The following is a 19,109-nucleotide window of genomic DNA, read 5'->3' on the forward strand; positions in this document are numbered from 1 at the left end:
TTCTTCGCTTCCTCAAAATAGAAAAGTCAGTCTGTTAATAATCAGATTTTTCTTTGGACTAGCCTAGCATCCAAGACTTTCATCCGAGTAGATTTAGTTGATTCTTTCTTTGTTTCAGTTTGAAAGTTTCAGCAGGCTTAGGTTTCTTATTTGAGACCAAAGAAATCCTGGCATTCATTTGCTTATGTAAGAATCGCATCTTTGATTGGAAAGAGCAAAACAAAGAGATGATGAAAGATTCAAAACATCTCTATGAGACCTGTAATCCCACCAAGAGCTGATTCCTTGTGTACAAATAGAGTGACAGTCAGAGATAAGTCTGTACTCCAGTACCCTTCTACAAGCTCAGTACTTAGGCGTGTGCTGGGTATTGGGCTTTTAGGCCAAACTCAGGATATTTTAGGGCACAATTGGTTCTACTATTTTTCTGTTTTAGCAAATTTGAGTTCTTCTGGAGTCCACACTTTTCAAAAAGAACATTGTCAAATTGGAAGTTTTTTTGAAGAAAATTGCAGGAATTATTCAATCTGGAAAATTTTCCATATAGTGAGACACTGAAGAAAAAGTTAACAGATCTCTATCTGGGTCTCAGAATACTTATGTAAGGAAATTATTTTTTGTGAGAATAGATGACTCAAGATTTATAACAGCAGAAGGAGATTTCAGCTCTGGAATCCAAACCCAGACAAAATTATGCTGGAAATACAGTGCATGTTTTTAATAGCAACATTCATATGATGGATCCTTATTTCTGGGTGTCTAGAAGTCAGGAATTAATGTCTTTCCAACCATTGCACATTAGCAGCAGCGCGTAGGGCCAGGTGCAGGGATGACTGGCAGAGATGTTGGCCTGAACCATGCAGAAAATCAAACTAATGACATAGTTGCCGACAGCTTTTGCAGCCCCACTTTTCTTGCTGCCGCCTTCTCTTGTCCTTCCCCTTGCTTTGCACTGCCTATGTTCTCTCTTGCCGGCTCCAGCTGCTGCCTGTTGTCCTCCTTGCATTGCTTCCTTGCCAACACCATCCTTCACTTCTGCTCTGGATTTGCCTCCTCAACTCCCACACTCCCAGTAACCCCACAACCGACTTGGGCAATGCTATTGGCTTTTACTAGTTGGGGTGCTACTTAGTAATGCTCCTCAAGCTACGGTGCAAGATGTCCCACCAGACAGGCACACACCTTGCTGGCAGGAACAGGCAGCCCAGAGGATCACAAACAAGATCTTCCCCGTCCTCCTGAAGGCACAGAACAGTCCAAATGGCAGGAATTAAGCCACATCAGCACTTCCTGTAATTCCTTTCTACCATCAGTTTCAGACCGCGTCTGAACTCCATGCAGAAAATATTCTTCTTTGGTTCCGAGTTAGATACAAACAGAAAGATTATGAGCATGTGTGGATTTGATAGATAGATAGCAACGGTATCTGTGGCTGAAGATCAAGAGAGGTGGTTTAGGGTTATTGCTATTTTTTCCAGCTGTCCATGGCTGTTTAGAAAACTCCACGAAATTACCTTTCATAAATCTGTTTGTGGAAAAGAGGAGGAGTATCCAGGCACAGAAATACAACATGTTCTGACATATCTAGTGCAAAGTAAGGGTTTTTCCTCTTTTATTTTAAACAATGACATTGAAAACAAATGGATACATGAAAAGAAACAGTACCCTCTGTGAGGTTTCAGCTTTGATAAACCACGATACAGAATCCAGGTCTTTCACCATATGGTGAGACCTGACACATCTTCAACATTTCCACTGTCTTTTTGGACGCAATTCAAGAGTTAAGGACCTGGCAAAACAAATACATGACTGAAAATGTGTGTGTTATTAGCGCGAGAGTGGTTTTGGCAGGCATGATTTTAGTATGCCGGCTCTAGCATTTTACTGTCTCTCTGCTGCTGTAAACAAATCTGAAAGGAGAGGAAGATTTAGAAGCTAACTAATGATCATGAATGCTACAGAAAGGAAATGAAGATGAATAGCTATTGACCTTGCTCTCTCTTATTAGGCGGCAATTAATTTTTCATATATTTGATAAAATATATGAAAATATATGATAAAATAGCTTCATCCTATCAGATCCCCATGGTGGAATTAGACAGTCAATCCTTGGGGGCCTGCATTTCCCAATAACACCCAAAGGGCAAGGCTTTTCCAGCTGTCCATGAGTCTCATCTGGCTTTCTCCATCCTGGATTCCTCCACAGTGGCCTTAGGATCAGCCTTCCCCTTAATTGCCCATCTGGGTGACATCGAAGGATGTTGGCACTTTTGTTGGCTCTGCTTGATTTTGAAATAGAGAAAGTGGAAGGCTGGGTCTCAGAGCCAAGACTCTATGAAAAGTGGGTTTTCACCTCCAGAACAGCATTACAACTGATTTCCACTATATAATGGAGGGCAATTATAACATCATGTATGCTTTGTCTGGAGTTGATTCTCCAGCTGTTGAAACAGTATCTTTTTATGTTAAATTAAACCAAACTGCAGCCAGCATCAACATCAAGCTCCAAAAATGTAACAGCTTAAATCTTTTAGGCCAGATGCTGATCTCTGAGTCACTGGTGTGAATCTAGTGAAATTCCAGTTTTACACTTATGTATGTGAGATTGAGGACCTGATTTGGGACCAGTGATCTGCTTTCACAGGTGTGCCTTATTTTAAGGTGCCATCAAACTAGCGTCTTCCCACCACTCTAAAGCTGTTGAAGATTAAAGGTAAACATTATCGGTAAACAAAGGAACAAAAGGAAGGTGGGGGGAAAAAAGGTACACACTTCATTTCTTTCTGAGTTAAATTCTAGTTAAGGAAAAAACATTTCTGGGACATTTCCTTTTTATCAGTCACAGCAAAACTCAAACTAAGCCAGCAGAGAACAATTAAAAAATGGTGTTTCTTAAACAGAAAAAGATTCACACAGACTTTATAGTGGAAACTTAAAGAACTGTGGTTTGTTTGCTTTCTTTTTTTTGCTATCATGTGTAAATCTTCAGTTTTTATTAAAGACAACCGATACAAAGATTGTTCCATTGCGCTCCCTGTTATCTTAGCCTGGCTTTGCTATGAGAAATCCTTGGGGCACTTGGTGAGAGACTAATGTTTTGGTGGTTTTTTTTCAATGGCAGACACCCACCAATTGAGGGGAGTGGAATGGAATTAAAATAAAATTCCTCAAACTGAAAAAAGTGTACATGTGGATGTGAAGAGCAGGGGGGCTCTGTTTCATGCTGCTATACCTCAAAAATAGCTGAAGGGAATTTTCCAACAATTTCCACATACTGTGCACAGTTCATCCCTGGACTGGGACCAAACATGGAAAGGATCATTCCTCAAAGGAGAATTTGGGAGGCTTTTAAATAATATGTGAAAACAGAGAGCAATAATGGAAATCTGCTTATAAACAGAACCCTTGCAGCCGATGTTGAATGAAATACTGCCTTAAGGAAGTATTTTTTTCAGTATGTGATAGCATTTAAAGTGAAGTACGCAGGTAATGTTGTACCTCCCTCCCATCCTCTGTGTTTGTACTCAGTCTGGAGCCCCCGCAGCCATGGGCTTGGCACGTTTGCAGGCAGAGCTATGCCAACCCCGTTGTGAATCCCAGGTGTGTGCTGGCTGCTGGAGCCTTCCTGGGGAGACACATCTGAAGCATGTTACAGCACCATGAAAAAAGAGCGTGTTACAGCCCTGGCTTGCATTCACCACCCAAACTGGTGTTCACTGGCCAAGAGTCTCGCTCCTTTCTTGCTGTCCAATATCACGCTTGGGCGTTGCATGTGGGGACAGCGATGCTCCTAGCATTTGTCACCTTTTGCAAGAGACAATTAGAGCTTTGCTGCCAGTTTACCCAGGCATGGTGAAAGGAGTATAAATCCCGTACACAAAACAGTACTGGGGCAAGAAAAGTAAAAGTACTTTCATCTGTCCCCCACCTTAAAATAAACTGATCCACCTCAGTTGTGGGGGCGAAAAAGGAAAAATACCTCCCATTTTCCTACTAGGGTGAGGTTTTCATCAGTACAGTCTACATAATACGATTATGTATTTATGCATCAGCTTTTCAATTTTCTGTCATTTCAGTAAAAACAAGCAAACAATGGGATCACTTAAGCCTTCAGTACTTGTATTTTAGCAGCTCTTCCAAACAAGCTTCAGCATGTTACAAGACAGCTTCATATTTTGCCTCGATGATTTGCTTTACTTTTTAAATGGTGAGATTCTTATCTGTTTCGTAACATGAAAAAAGAGGAACTCATCCTCCCTCCTCATTCCTTTCTACCCTAAAATCTTTTCTTATCTTCAGTTTAGCAACATGATATGAAATACACGAGACTTGAATCCACAAGCGTGGTCTCACTGGTTTCAGCATGAATTATGCTTTGCAGGTTTGTATGTATAAATAGCAACACTAAAACCAAAATGACTTCTGGGCCAAAACCCCTTAAGCAACAAAATGAATATGGTGGTCATAAAGCAGTCCAGGATAACATGGTATTAGAAATTCAAACTGAAGTGCTCTTCCATATGCATTAAAATATTTACATGTTAAAATAAATGACCCGCTAACTCATCTATATTCTGTTTTATTACCCTTGTAGTAATGCCATACATAGATACCTTGGCTAACCTCATTCTTACTTTGTAGAGGTGCACATGCCAAGAAGAGCTGGCCAAGAGTAAATTCTGCAGAGCAACTTACCCTCATTCACAGGGAATACCCAGCGAGCTAGTGAGCCAAATGATTCATGTGGGAATGTGAATGACTCTGCCCAGGACTAGTGCTCTGTTTGCAATATTCTTTTGCAAATGCTCAACTGTTGCATATTTTCATGTAGGGTCTCTCTTGCCTGGGATAAACAAACACAACAGCAAGCTCCAGGAGAAACAGAAGACCCAGACAGAAGAATTAAACCACACATAACATAAACTCTAACAGTAAGTAACACGTCAAGGTAGTATTTATTCTTCAAATATTTATTATTTATTTGTATTGTAGCAGTGCTTAAAGGCGAGGGCTACTTTGTGCTAACCATTATGCAGGCATAATAAAAAGCCTAAGCTCCAAGGGCAGGTCTGTCCGCCTCTACATTTATATTTGCTGGTTTTATATCAGTCATTTGACTTTGGAATATTAAAGCTTTAGAGGAAATCCCATCTACCTCCCTTCCTTTCAGACCTGAAATCCCAAGAGCTCCAATTCAAATCTTCTCCTGTATATTTATTGCTTACTGAATGAGATACAGGAAAGGATTATAATTCAGGCTGCAAAATTCTACCTTCAAAAGCTAGGAAATGCCAGATTAAATATGTAATAGCAATTCAGTCCTCTTAGGTATTATATACATTATGATACAAGACATAGTTTTTCCTTTCCCCTGGTAACCTTGCCTCATTCAGTGCCGGCAAATAAATCAATGAGCCATGGCTCAATATTGTCTTTTTTTCAGGTGGCTGAATGTATGTTATATGCCTCCTTAGCTGCATGCCAGTCAAAGTCCTGGATGAAAACTAAACATTTATTTTCTTGGTTTTCTGTGGTGCTCTTTGTTGGTGTATTTGAGGGCTTAATGAACATTTCTAAGTTTTTCTTCAGAAAATCCCTGGGGGCGACTCTGTTTTTACATTACAGGCAAAAAAAGTGTGGGGGCTGGAACACTTCTCTTGCCAGATGGTGTCATGGGTGGTTGCTTACTTCAGAGGAATAGAGGGATTGGGGAAACTGAGGTAGCTTTCCAAGGTCTGGAGGCAAGTGTGCTCTCAGAGCACAGTCTTCTTGCTGTTCGCTGAAGCTCCTTCACCAATCTTCTTGAATCCCAGCTCTTGACTATCCCATGTTCCTCTCTTTTCTTCCCCAGTCTTCCTTCCTCAGGCATTTCATCACAGTACAAGCACCTTTAGTTTTTAAATTTTCCTTTCTGAGCTCACAGCACAAGTGACAAATCATCCTCCTCATCAGGCAATCTCTCTCTCTCCCATTGTCATGGATGCACTTGACATCTGCAGGAAAAAAATATGACTAGGATTTTGGCAGGAAGGCTCCAGCACCTCAAGGGTGCACCAGATTTCCTGTTGTGCTTTTAAAACCAAGGTCCGGCACTGAAAGTGTATTTCATTGGCATCCAGCTAACACTCCAGGAGAGGAACAGCCTTCTTGCAGATTTTCTTTCCTCCTTGTAAAATTCCCACCATTTCTGAAGGATGTCTGAGAACAAACTGCCAAGGGATCTTTTCTACACTTCACTGTTGTGTAAAAAAAAACCCCACCAAAACCCAAAAAACCCAAATTCCCTGCCCTAAACCTCTTTACACAATTTGCAGTGCCTGTTCCAAGTTCTGGGAAAAAACCCCAACAGCTTCCTAGATTATTGCATAAGAATTGGAGATTCGTCATCTGTGCTTGAGAGTGGTTTAGGTATTTGGTAATCTGTGAGTGCTGCTGTAAGATTCACTTATTTCCCAATGCCATTTCCACAGTAAGAAGTACAGACTGGAGGTAGGATATGTGATAGAGGAACAACAGTGGGAAGTCTGTCAGGGAGAGTCTTCAATGCCTCCTGGGCATGGTGTAGCTCTAGTTACAGTCCAGCTCTAACTGTTTTTTTATCTAAAAACACCCTGATGCAATCAAGTTGCAGACTAAAATAATGTTGCGTTAGAGCTGCATTTGCACCAAGACTTTCCGTGCTATCTGTATCTTCTGCAGGACAGGCTGGCTCAGCGGTGCTCTGTAATACATGTAATAGAGCATGCATCAAAATGAGCATTTAAAGAAACCCAAATCTTGTTGTGGAGTACCCCAGCTCTTCGTGCAAGTCCTTCTTATAGGAGCATGAAGAACAAGTGGCGCCTGAAGCAAAAGTGAGGGGATGAACCAACAGCAGGCTCTGGCTGTGGTTGCCCCGAGGTGGCCTCCTCTGCATCTCAGTGCCTGCTGGGTGCTGCTGAGCACCTTGGTGACATGACTCCAGGCAGCATCATGGGCTGGCCAGAGCAGCCAGAGAGCTCGCACTGAGTCCATAGGTGTTCAACAGACAGTCTTTGAGTCCACTTATGCATTTGGGAAGCATTTGAGAAATACGCCTGAGGCCTCAGCTCTCCTGTTTTGTTGCTGTAGAAAGAGTGCATTTTTAAAAAGAGGGGGCTGACCCAAGAAATTCAGCACTCTGAGTTAATGCAATTGTCAGATTGCCTTTGATTACAATTGCTAAAGGTGAAAGTAATATGACTCAAGTCGTAAACTTGTTGGATTCAGTTATATTTGCTGTGCTAAAAATCTTTGAAACCGTGACTCAGGATTTCATAGGAACAGCCAAGACCCTATAGGTCCCTTGGCTCCTGTGTGCTCTTCCTGCCCAGATCACCGCACAAGACCAAGCCAACCCATTGTGCTGCTTGCACATCGCATCCAGCGTCCAATGTCCCACACGACCAAAGCATGAGTGAATTTCCGTGCAGGAAAAACCAGAGTTGTTCCAGAGCGATCGGGTTTGCAAACCCTATGGCTGGCTTCTCCTGTCTGCGTGGTTGGACTTCAGTCATCGGGTTTTTTCTCCAGGGCCAGATTTTTATGCCTCGGAGTGGCCATCCTGGCTGTGGCTCCTGGCCTCATGCGGCTCCTCCAGCTCGGCAGCTCCGCGGCTCGCAGCCCTCTCTGAGCCTCCCCGGCTTGTGACAGCAGAGGGCAGCAAGAGACAAAGGAGATCGTTTCATAAATTGGGTCAAGTTCCATTTTCTGATATTTGCTCTTTGGATACAGTGGCTGCAAAAACCGCCCGCGGTTCCTCTGCCTGCTCCCAAGGTCATGCTGCAGCTCGCATTGTCCCTGGCAGGACGATGCTCTTCGCAGGGCCATAGCAAGCAAGGATACGGCCTTGCACGGCGGTGCCTCACCAAGTGGGTTAGAAAGGGAATCGTGCTGATTTCGGAGACTTTGCCCGGTTACAAGAGTGCCATATGGCATTTTATCATGCTTATGTTGAAAAGCTATAAAAATCTGAAATGAGCTATGGTTAGCTTTCACCACACAGCAAAATGTATCACTTACTTTAACTATGAATAAATAATTTCTTATATAATGATGAGAGCTGCTGGGTTGCATTCCTTTTCTCTACTCTGCAAATCTCTGAAGAGAGATGTATGTTTGGAAAATGTTTTGTAGTGAAGGACAAAGCAAAAGGGTCACTGCTACTATGTGATTTTTAACAAATGATGTTTTTTCTTCTACAGACTTACAGAGATGGACCTTTTTTCTTGCTTAGCTAGTGATTAGAAAAACAAAATCCGAGGTAATGCAACTTTCCCTTCACTCTCCTGCCAGTATGTACCCTAAACGAGTCGTGTCTGTGCAGGTTGGAAACCCAATGGCTGGTATCCTCTCAGGTGACAGCACTAACAAAACTGGCATCCACCTTTCCTGGAGGTAAGAGTAGCTGCCCACAAATGTAGGGACTGAAACTGCCGTCACAGTCTTCACGCCTACCCGTAAAACCCCATGTTGGTAACAGGTAAACAATAACGTATATGACTTTAAGCATAAAGGTACATATTCAGCTCTGTGTTCTGGCATGAGCACGTGCAGGGGTGGTTCCTCTGCCTGCTTGCCCTTACAGCAACAGCAGCCATGTCCAGCTTGTACATTGTCTTCAGAAATGGTCTCATTATCTGAAAGGTGAGTGGCCTTAAGCTCTTCACATCATTAAGCTTGTCTGGTCAGATGAATTATTTCTATGCTGAACAAACATTTGCAAAATTCAGCATAATCTTCATGTTAGAGAGACCTCTTACTCCAACAGAATAATTGTGGAGGTTTTCTCCTATATAAAAGAAAGAGCAGCTGGGCTTGTGGCCTTCTAAAAGTGTCTGTTTCTCCAGTGTAGGGACAGAGATGCTTAAAGAAACACAGCAAGTGGTTGAGACGGATTTGAGAGCTGTGCATGGGGAGTGATAGAGGAGGAAATAGAATATGAAAAACAACCTGAAGGGACCTTCACTTTTAACAAAAATATGTTTCAGAAGAAGATAGCACTTTTGACCTGTTTGTGGTTTTAATTCCTTTTTAATATTATAAACTGAGAAGAGCACTGTCGTGTAAGCATGTAGCAGAGTGAAACTGGCTGGTCTAGTTTCACTGAAACTTGAGAGGTTCATCCTAGCTCGGATTCTCATTAATCAGTTACTACTAAACTTCTAAGTCATCACAAGTGTGCTATAGTACATGTTTTATTTTTTACAGTTGCTGTCAAGCAGCATGCCCCTCCACTGAGCATGGGGTCAAACCCTGGCATTTCTTCCTGCTATCACCAGCTGGCAAACTGATAAGATAGTACTCAGCATGACAGAGCCCATTTTGATGGCATGTGGCAGACGAGACAGACCTCCAGTTTCATCCGGTGAAACTATTCTTATGTTCTTATGTAATGTACTCCTAATGCTTATTTATTTTTTGTTTAAACATCTTCAGTTCGGACCATCTTCCACTTTTATTCCATATTTCAATGTTAAATGAAATTCTTTGATAAAATTGATTATATTCAGTGCTGCTATAACCCAAGAGCTGTCAAATGTAGAAGAGGGCCACTTTCTGTCTAAAAGGTCTTCTAATTTTTTTTTCCATTCAGTAGGAGCAGGATTTGGGCCTAAAATGCAGGGCAGGCTCTATGTTGAAGTCAAAGCAACCACAACCTTTTCATAAACAGGCTGCTATTGGAGGCTGTGGTCACTTATAATCCACAGTAATGAGCACTGTACAAAAATCTCAGAAGGACATATCTTAACTTCAATGAAATGCTGGGTGACAAACACCTCTATTTATTTTAGATCTACAGTCAGTACTGTTGAGTGTTGTGGACCAGACAACTGCCTTCCCAACCTAACGGAGCTGCCACTAGCACTGGGGAGACAGCCACGCAGAGCAGCCCATTCTCCCTCTCTTGGAGCTTGTCTTAGAAATTTTTACATAATGGTCTGCTAACAAATGCCGTGTATGCCGATGGTGTTTTGAGTTCAATACTGCTCTCAACTGAGAACTTTTCAAGCAGATTTTAGAAGCATTCTGTCTTCCAAGGGGGAAAAGAAACCCCAACTGTAGTGTTGACCAAAACCTCACATCATGGAAGCATGCTCCACTTTACATTATCCATTGTAGTTGTGATTTTCCAAAGACTTTTGGAAATGAAATGTAATTATTAGAAGAAGAGAATTTCTAACATGAAAAGGTTCTAACATAAAACAGGTAACAGACTGAAAGTTTTATTCCTTCGTTGTAGACAGTAGAATGCTTCTCATAAATTTGGAAATAAATCTGTGGGTTAAATTACGTATCTGGTGAACAAAACACATGTCTAGACTCTAAGGATGAAAATTTCACTCCTTGTACCAGTCCTGTTACTGAACAGAAATCTGTCCCCAGATCAACTTTCACAGAATTTAACCCATTCTAATATTTTGTAGAAATCCATGAAAAATACTGCAGGATGTATTTTGCCAAACTGCCTTATTTCTCTGTTGATCTTTTCCTTAATTGTTTCCACCCCTTTTTCCTCCCTGAAGTATTGCTGCATAGTGAAAGCCCCTACATGCTTGTTAGTGAGCTGGAAGAAGTGCAGTGTACACTTGCCTTTAGGCACAACACTGTAACATCATCCCATACAATTAACTGCTTACGAAATGTTTCTTTCTTTCACTGTTCATGGCACATATTATGGATTACTTGCTGAAATTTGTCTTCTCACCTAGGGCAGGAATCTGCTGCTTGGTAAATTTCCAGAACATGTCACCCAGGTGTCAAGATAGACTTATGCTCCTTAGCACGAAAAATCCTTTTCCCCACCTGGAATTTCACAGTGATTGATTTCCTACAAAGCACCTCACTCCAAAGTAAATTAAGGATGGGACTCACCTCCTTCCCGCTTCAGGAACCAGAGGTGTTTTAATAGCCAAATCCTTGTGCTAGACCACTGGGCATGGCACTGTGGAGGTGTGGCCATGAGTTCTAGCTTTAATCCTTTGCTCACCCCTGCACTATGTGGGTTTGATCAAATAATTTGGGGCAACATTTTAAAGGATTCCCTCATTTTGACATTTCCCACAATTAACATCTACTTAGTAACCCCTTTCTTCTTCCCTCCTGCCCACCTGTGCAGGGCTGTTTTCAGAAGTGGCCAGTGAATCTTGTAGGTATCGATCCACAGCTCTGAAAACCAGGTCATAATTCACTGTTAATCCCCCTCTTCTAAGCAAGGCTGAAAGCCTCTTTCCTTATGCTAGCCTCACTGGCCCAATCAGTGTTTTTTTTCCAAAGCTATAATCTGTCTCCTAGCAAGTTAAGTTGATTTCTACAATAAAACTGCCCCAGTGGTTTTTTTTTTTTTTCTGCAATCTGTTAATATCACGAGAACCGAAATTTCCAAACATTTGCGAGAGAAGCGTATTCTCCTTATAACTATTTACCTAAGAAAAATGAAATAACTCTCCTAGGTTTATTTTGTTAATGGTGCCTAGATACAGTGCTGTTGGGTACATTGGAAATTAACCTAAATAGAACTGTCCTGGAGAATTCATTTGGAAAATAACTGAATCCTACTAAAAACCTTTAGAGATGAAGATGCAACTTTATCATCACAAACACTTCTTAATAGGTTCTATTTCAAGTATAAAGCATTTTGCATTTGGGCTAACACCTTTATGCTACATTTCAGTCTGATTTTGGTTAAAAGCAACCAGAAAATGCTTGAATAAAACTTTACAGTGGGAATTGTTCAAATACTAATGCATTTATTTATGTTAGCAGGTAAAGGGAATTTGAAGCCTAAGAATACACTTGCAGATGGCAAGGGAGGGGCACTTAGTATGGCAGTCTGGCATATAGAATAGGCATACAATACTTGAAAAGCATTCCCAGAACCTAGGTATTGTAAAATTTGGCATTGGTTTTTGACCCAGGTGCCTAACCAATAATGAGAGTCCTGTAAGATGTTCCTCTTGGGATGAGAAGATGATGTGGGATCTAGACACCTTCTTTGATGCAGAACCTACAAACTGAGGACAGGATGGATCAAATAGGAGAATATTTCTTTACCCAGAGAAGTTCCTGGTCTGTTCAACCAGTGATGGAAACTCACCTGGGCTGCTGTGTTTGAGGCCTGAACTGTGGACCTACCCTTTGCTATGCTACCTTTCTTTGTCCCAGCAGACACCAATATGGACTTTTTCTTGGATCTTTCCAGCATTCTCCCTGGTCATTCCTGTGTGCCCACTTTCATGTACATGCTTGTTTATGGTTTATAGCTTTTGTGACACAAGTGTTTCTAAAGCAGGTTTTTATTTCAACAGCCTGAGATCAGTAAGGATCTAGACAAAATAGTAGGTTACCTGCATGTCCAGCCCCATTTTTCTCAAAACATGAGATGGCTCTTTGGATTAAAGCTGTGTCCCTTAGCAATGGAAATCAGCTTCAGTAAAGGCCCTGCTTGGGTAACCTGGCAGCTAGTTACCATCTTACCATGGCACAATTTTTTTCCTTTCTATCCTCTCTCTTTTTCTCTTCCATGGGAACAGAAAATTATCAGAGCTTCTCGAGTCTCCGTTACTGACTTAGTACTGGGTTGTGTAATTTTTCTTGGCATTTCTTGGGTGTTATAGAACAGCCTGGAGCTATTTCACAATCAGCATCATCTAAAAAAACCTGACTCTAGAAATACGTTGACATTCACAAATCAATCACAGCTAGCCCTTAATCCTAAAGCTCTCTATCAGCGTTTTTACAGGATGACATTTTGCATCTGTTTGTGTCTGGTGTGTCTTTGTTGCCTTGGTTCTCTGGTATTTCTGACTCTTCATGGACACCTGAAACTCTTCAGAAGAGCTGTGAGTTTTCCTCTGGTGACCCATGCCTGCTTTGTGCTTTTTGGGGAATGCTAAAATGTGCCTGGTTTTGGCAAACTCCTATTGTTTCAGCTGCCTGGTTTTGAAGTGAAGTTTCATGGCTCCTAGAAATTCTTGCAGTTATTATAATTATAGCAGTAGTCCCTCCTATAATGAGATCTCTTTCCTTATTTTCAAATCCCATCTACTCTCATATGAGCAGATGTGAATCAAGGGGCTGGGTGCTGAGGGTTACAAGTATTGTTTTGTATATTTTACAGTCAACAGTGCACCGTTCAGTGTTGAGACAGTCGTTTTTGGATATCCCCTCAACTGGATTGTTTAATCACTGCAGTGTGCCCTAAATTCCACTGACGCTAAACGGGACTGCAAGGTTTGCCATCTGTTGCTCTGTCAGCATCTCAAAGAAGCCAGAAACTAGAAAGAGAAAACTATTAGGAAAATGTGCTATTCCTGCATTGAAATGTATGCAATTCACATTGCATGTTGTGGTAAAAAGAAATTTTTGATTAATGTTTTGAAAAACCTAAAGATTAAGTATTAAATATTGAAATGTCCCTTTCTTCCCTCCCTCTCAAAATACATATTGCGTTCTACCAAAAAGGACGAAGAGATGGGGATCAGTGCGCTCTTCGGGATGCAAGACTATTGTTTTGGGAAATAAAACACTGGGGCAATTCACAAGACATTTAAGCGAAGCTCTTTGGCTCCTGCATGGCATTCCAGTGCAGGCAGTGAGCTGTGGGGAGCATACCAGGTAATTCATACCTCAAAAAATTCAAAAGCGAGGCAGAAAAAGCTATTTTTCTAAAGTTCTAATCCTAAAATAAAAGAAGGAAACTATGCAAACAGGATTTGCCTGTAAGAAAATCACATGCTTTGGGTGTGCTATAGGGTTTGTCCTATGGCCCATCTGTGTTACAAGGCTGTGTAATGCCCAGATTATGGCATGCATTCATAGGCCTTTTCAAATACTCAAATGTCCTCGATGCTGTAACAATAAGACAAATGCACAGACATACCTCTCACACTTTTCCATGTCATTTAGGTGAAGCTAATCCTTTTACAGTCAAGATGGTAAATAGCTTCCCTCCAAAAGCCTAATTTAGGTATCAACATTTCATTCCATGTTCATACAGAGCCTGGTGCAATGAGATCCTAATCCATGACTGGACTTTTTTAGCAATACTGCAATATGATTAACAGATCTTTCCTTTTGTGCTGAGAGTGGTATGGGGACAAAGGAAAATGGCAGAATACAAGAAATAAAATGCCTATGGAGAAAGAAGAGGAATCCAGAGTGTGCCTACTCTTTGCATTGTGGTGATTAGATTTCTACTGATGTCAGTGGTTTTTGAATTAAGCAGCTGGTGGTTGATATAAAAATGTACTCAGAGAGATGGAAATAATTATTTTAAAATCCTAGATGGTTATGCTGCAAGATGATTTCTCTTACAAGCCTCTGTGTTTATGCATTTCTGAATCTGTGAAGGAAAGTTCTCCTTTCAGATCTGAACTTTACAAGCTTGGCACTTGTGCTGATGAAGTCTTGACTTCACATCTGTAGGTAGTCCTACTGCACTGAGTGGTTCCCCTTCTGCGTGTGGAGATACATTGCATTGGACCATGTGAAAATACCTATACTTAGTAGACAGTGTTCCAAATGTACTAGAACTGTCTTAATCTGTCCTTTCCACATCCAGTGTCCGCTCTGCTGAAAATTCAAAAGTATGTATTTATTTATTTGCTTTGCATCCTGGGTGTGCACATGGCTGACATTATTCTCTTTATAGTTTTAAATTAAGAATCACACTTTGCCTCCCCTGTCTTTCTCCGATCTCAACTCACACTCCAGGAACTTAATGATTCCATAGAGATTAAGGTGAAGAAGAAAAAGTAGCTCAAGAGTTTATGACCCTCTTTATATAAGGAACTTCAAAATTTTCACCTATTTGTTTTCATATTAGTCCAAAGACCTTAGACCAAAGCTTTTCAGACCATAAACATTAAATTGTATGCCCCGGAGTGAAAGCAGATGCGATCTCTGATTCTTGTCAGTATAAGCTGAAAAAAACTCCTTTCTGATCCCAAATCTAACACAACTGCACTCGGAGCAGATAGGTAAGACATACTGCAGGTTTTATGTGCCAGTGCTGCTTTATCACATCCCTTGGAGTGAGGGGAGAAAGTCTGACACACCGAGCCATGTTCATGGCATTTTTTGGTCCATGCTGTACCGAGCCCAATGTGGTGGGATCCTGGTCCAGGTCTGGGCCTCCTTAACAAGCAGCTGAGTCATCGTGCACCATAAAAACGCTTTGCTGAGCCCCGCAGGAGGCCAGCAGAAGCCCTGAACCCTGAGCTCTGATTTTGACCGCTAGTTTAGTATAGCACTAGGAGTGCCAAGAATGGGGTAAGTGTGTCCAAGCTGGGCACAGGGAGGGGGTCTGTAACAGAGGGAGTCCTGGTCATGCAGAGGAGAGGCTATGGGTCAGCGCAGTGGCCCTCCAGACCTCACCTCTGTCCATGGGTGTTTCTCCTCAGAGCAGATTAGCCTCCTCCTCTGGAGCAGTGTTTGATCTCATGTTGAACCCTGCGAGGGTGAGATCCCACTGGACATGCCCCTTGGAATCTGGGACAGGCAGAGGGCTGGCAGATCTCTGATTGCTGGGGCTGCAGGACACCAGAGTCCTCCGCACCAGCATCTGGGGACCTGCCTGAATGCCCTGGGGCATCTCAAAATACCACTTACTACCTGTGTTTGGGGACCTGATTTGCGCATTTGGTAGTAAGATCCCTGTTCCCCTTACAGGTTGTTTCAAAGTATAAATAGTCTCATATATCTAAGCTCAACTCTCAAACCTTAAGTCTTTTCCAGCATGAGTAAACCTGTACTCTCTTTCTCCCCAGACTATCATAAATCTTTTATATGGTGTGTCATGTCTCTTTGAGAAGCTGGATAAGTTCAAAACATTTTTGTGACCTTCTTGTGCTCCCTCTTGTATTCCCACATTGTATTGGTTTTATGTGGCAAGGTTTTGGTAGCGAGGGGGGTTACAGGGGTGGCTCCTGTAAGAAGCTGCTGGAAGCTTCCCCTGTGTTCGAGAGAGAGCGAGCCCATACCAGCTGGCTCTAAGACGGACCCGCCGCCGGCCAAGGCCGAGCCAATCAGTGATAGTGGTAACGCCTCTGTGATAACATTTTTAAGAAGGAAAAAAAAGTTGGAACGGGGAGAAAACAGCCACCGGAGAGAGGAGTGAGAACATGTAAGAGAAACAAGCCTGCGGACACCAAGGTCAGTGCAGAAGGAGGGGGAGGAGATGCTCCAGGCGCCGGAGCGAAGATTCCCCTGCAGCCCGTGGTGAAGACCCTGGTGAGCCAGGCTGTCCCCCTGCAGTCCAGGGAGGTCCACGGTGGGGCAGATCTCCACCTGCAGCCCGGGGAGGACCCCACGCCGGAGCAGGTGGGTTCCCGAAGGAGGCTGTGACCCCGTGGGAACCCTGCGCTGGAGCAGGTTCCTGGCAGGACCTGCGGATCTGTGGAGAGAGGAGGCCACGGAGCAGGTTTTCTGGCAGGACTTGTGACCCCGTGGGGGACCCATGCTGGAGCAGTTCGTGAAGAACTGCAGCCCGTGGGAATGGCCCACGTTGGAGAAAGTTCGGGGAGGACTGTCTCCCATGGGTGGGACCCCACGTTGGAGCAGGGGAAGAGTGTGACGAGCCCTCGCCCTGAGGAGGGGAAGCGGCAGAAAATAACGTGTGATGACCGTAAACCCCATCCCTGTCCCCCTTGTGCCGCTGGGGGGGCTTGGTGGAGAAATCCGGGAGTGAAGTTGTGCCCGGGAAGAAGGGAGGGGTGGAGGGAAGGTGTTCTGAGATTTCGTTTTATTTCTCATTTACCTTACTCTGGCTGATTTGTAATAAAAAGTGAGCTAATTTTCCCTAAGCTGAGTCTGTTTTGCCCGTGATGGTAATTAGTGAATGATCTCTCCTGTCCTTATCTCGACCCGCAAGCTTTTTGTTATATTTTTCTCTCCCCTGTCCAGCTGAGGATGGGGGAGTGATAGAACGGCTTTGGTGGGCACCTGGCGTCCAGCCAGGGTCAACCCATCACACACATCCTTCTCAATGTCCAGCACAGGGAAAGAATGAATTTCTCCATAGCATCTTCACCGAGGCTGTGCACAGGAGCAGGTTCCCTTTGCTACCTCTTTGTTATTTCTCTTCATATTTATTGAAGGGTTATGGCAGCCTTCAGTAGTAGTATTGACAGTTACTTTCAACAATACATGAGCCATGGCTGTTATCACGAGTCAGTCTCCCGGTCCGGAGCTATCATCTGTGTCCCTGTATCCCAGGTGCAGGTTGGATGGTGACTGTCTGACCTTGCAATTCAGGTTACTCTGCCTCTGCACTCTGCTATTCTACCATTTTAATTTTAATCTACAGTGAATGCCACCAGCAAATATTTCATGTTTCTAAATCATTGATAAACTATTAGCATTGGCTTAGGGACTGGTCCCTATGGACCAGGCTGGAATGGCCTCAGTGACAGATACGTCTCCATTAAGACATGATAAGATTCACCAGTGAGGCAGTTTTTAGTTATTTTAATTTGTACTCTGCTATTTCTGCATAAAATACTTTTAAACAAAATATCACCTGCTCCTAAATCAAATGCCTTGCAGAAATCCAAACACACTATATCAATACACATGACCTTGTCAACTATGTGTGAGATTCCCTCGAAAAAAGGTAATATTTAGTGCCTTGATTTTCTGGTATACAGGACAGCATGAGTGCCATTTCGTCAAGCATATGACGTGCAGCCTGAGGCACTCATAGTTAATGGTGTGTGAAGCTAATGCACTGCTCTTAAAACTTTTTTTTTTAACCCTGACTAAAGAGCAATATTAGCGCTTTGATGAATGACTGGAAGTAACTGGGTTTCTGAGTAGGCTCAAATTATCTTTGCATGCCATGATTTGCATTTTGGTAGGGCAATAGATGAAAACAGACCACTCATTTACAAATTAATTTGGCTTTTAGATCAAAAAAGGCTAAGCTGAAAACACGACTGTGACATGTTGGGTCTGGCCAACTTTGCTCAGACATTGTCAATCATTTGTCAGAGACATTGTCAGAGACTTTGACCATAGTTAGAGACTATGTAAAGAATTATTCTTAATTGTACTTGGTTTCTTATATCTGATTTCTATTTTTATTGCTAGCTGTTCCCTAGCAAAGTGTCAGCTTGGAGGCAACTGGGCTAACGTTGCAGTTCTTCAGGCGTAAATGCCAATACACTTCAATAAAGTGTACAGCAGGCTTCAGTATAGATTAGTGAGCCAAATTCCACTTGTATAACACTGTCTCCTGGAGACCTGCAGTCTGGACCATTACCCAATTGTCGATTAAAATTCCAGTGAGGCAGTGGGCTTTTATTCTTAGGACTATGGCTGTAATTTATTATTGTGTGTCTTTTTGAAGGGGATCTTTGAAATTAGAATAAGCTTTATCCTAAGTAGATCTGAAGATTTTATCCCAGAAGATACAAAACAGATGATGATATGTCTTAGTTTTTCTTATTCCATTACCATCTACTTTTATCCCAGACAGAATTTGCATAGAGACAATGTAAGTGAACTAAAATGGGATCAAAGAAGAGTCAAATGGAAGGTAATCGAACTGGTGAGACTTCAAGCCTATTTGTCAACTGTCTGCATTTTAAGCAGTTCTCTAGCACACTTTTTGTTTCCTTCTTATACCTGTTTCTGTTGGGTGGCATTTAATCAGGCACAGAAAAACACTGGGGTGGGCTTGATCCCATTTCTCCTCATCTCAAATTGGAGAAGCTCAGCTAAAAGAGCTATTGCTAAAAATTGATTCATGTCTCTCTCTGAAAAGAGTGACTCTTTAGAATTTGTAATTCATAGAGTATCCTCCTTTCTGCTCATATTTCAGGGGGAAAAAAACAAAGAGCGGGGGGGGGGGGGGGGGGCGTTCGCTGCTGCTCCCTCGGAGGCAGGGTCTAGCTGTGGGGCACGCAGGCTGCCCAGACCAGGGGATGCGGGGGCTGCGGAGCTGCTGGAGGAGGTATTGGGCACAGGTGCCGCACGGTGCCCTCCACAGGGGCCAGGACAGCTCTGTCTGGCCACCTATGCAGCACCATCGTGGTTCTCCGTGTTGGGTAACATGGAAGAGCTCCAAATCCTATTTCATAGAAGCAAGC

Source organism: Haliaeetus leucocephalus, unplaced genomic scaffold, assembly GCF_000737465.1.
Source record: "Haliaeetus leucocephalus isolate CR32 unplaced genomic scaffold, Haliaeetus_leucocephalus-4.0 Scaffold439, whole genome shotgun sequence".
Lineage (NCBI taxonomy): Eukaryota > Metazoa > Chordata > Aves > Accipitriformes > Accipitridae > Haliaeetus > Haliaeetus leucocephalus.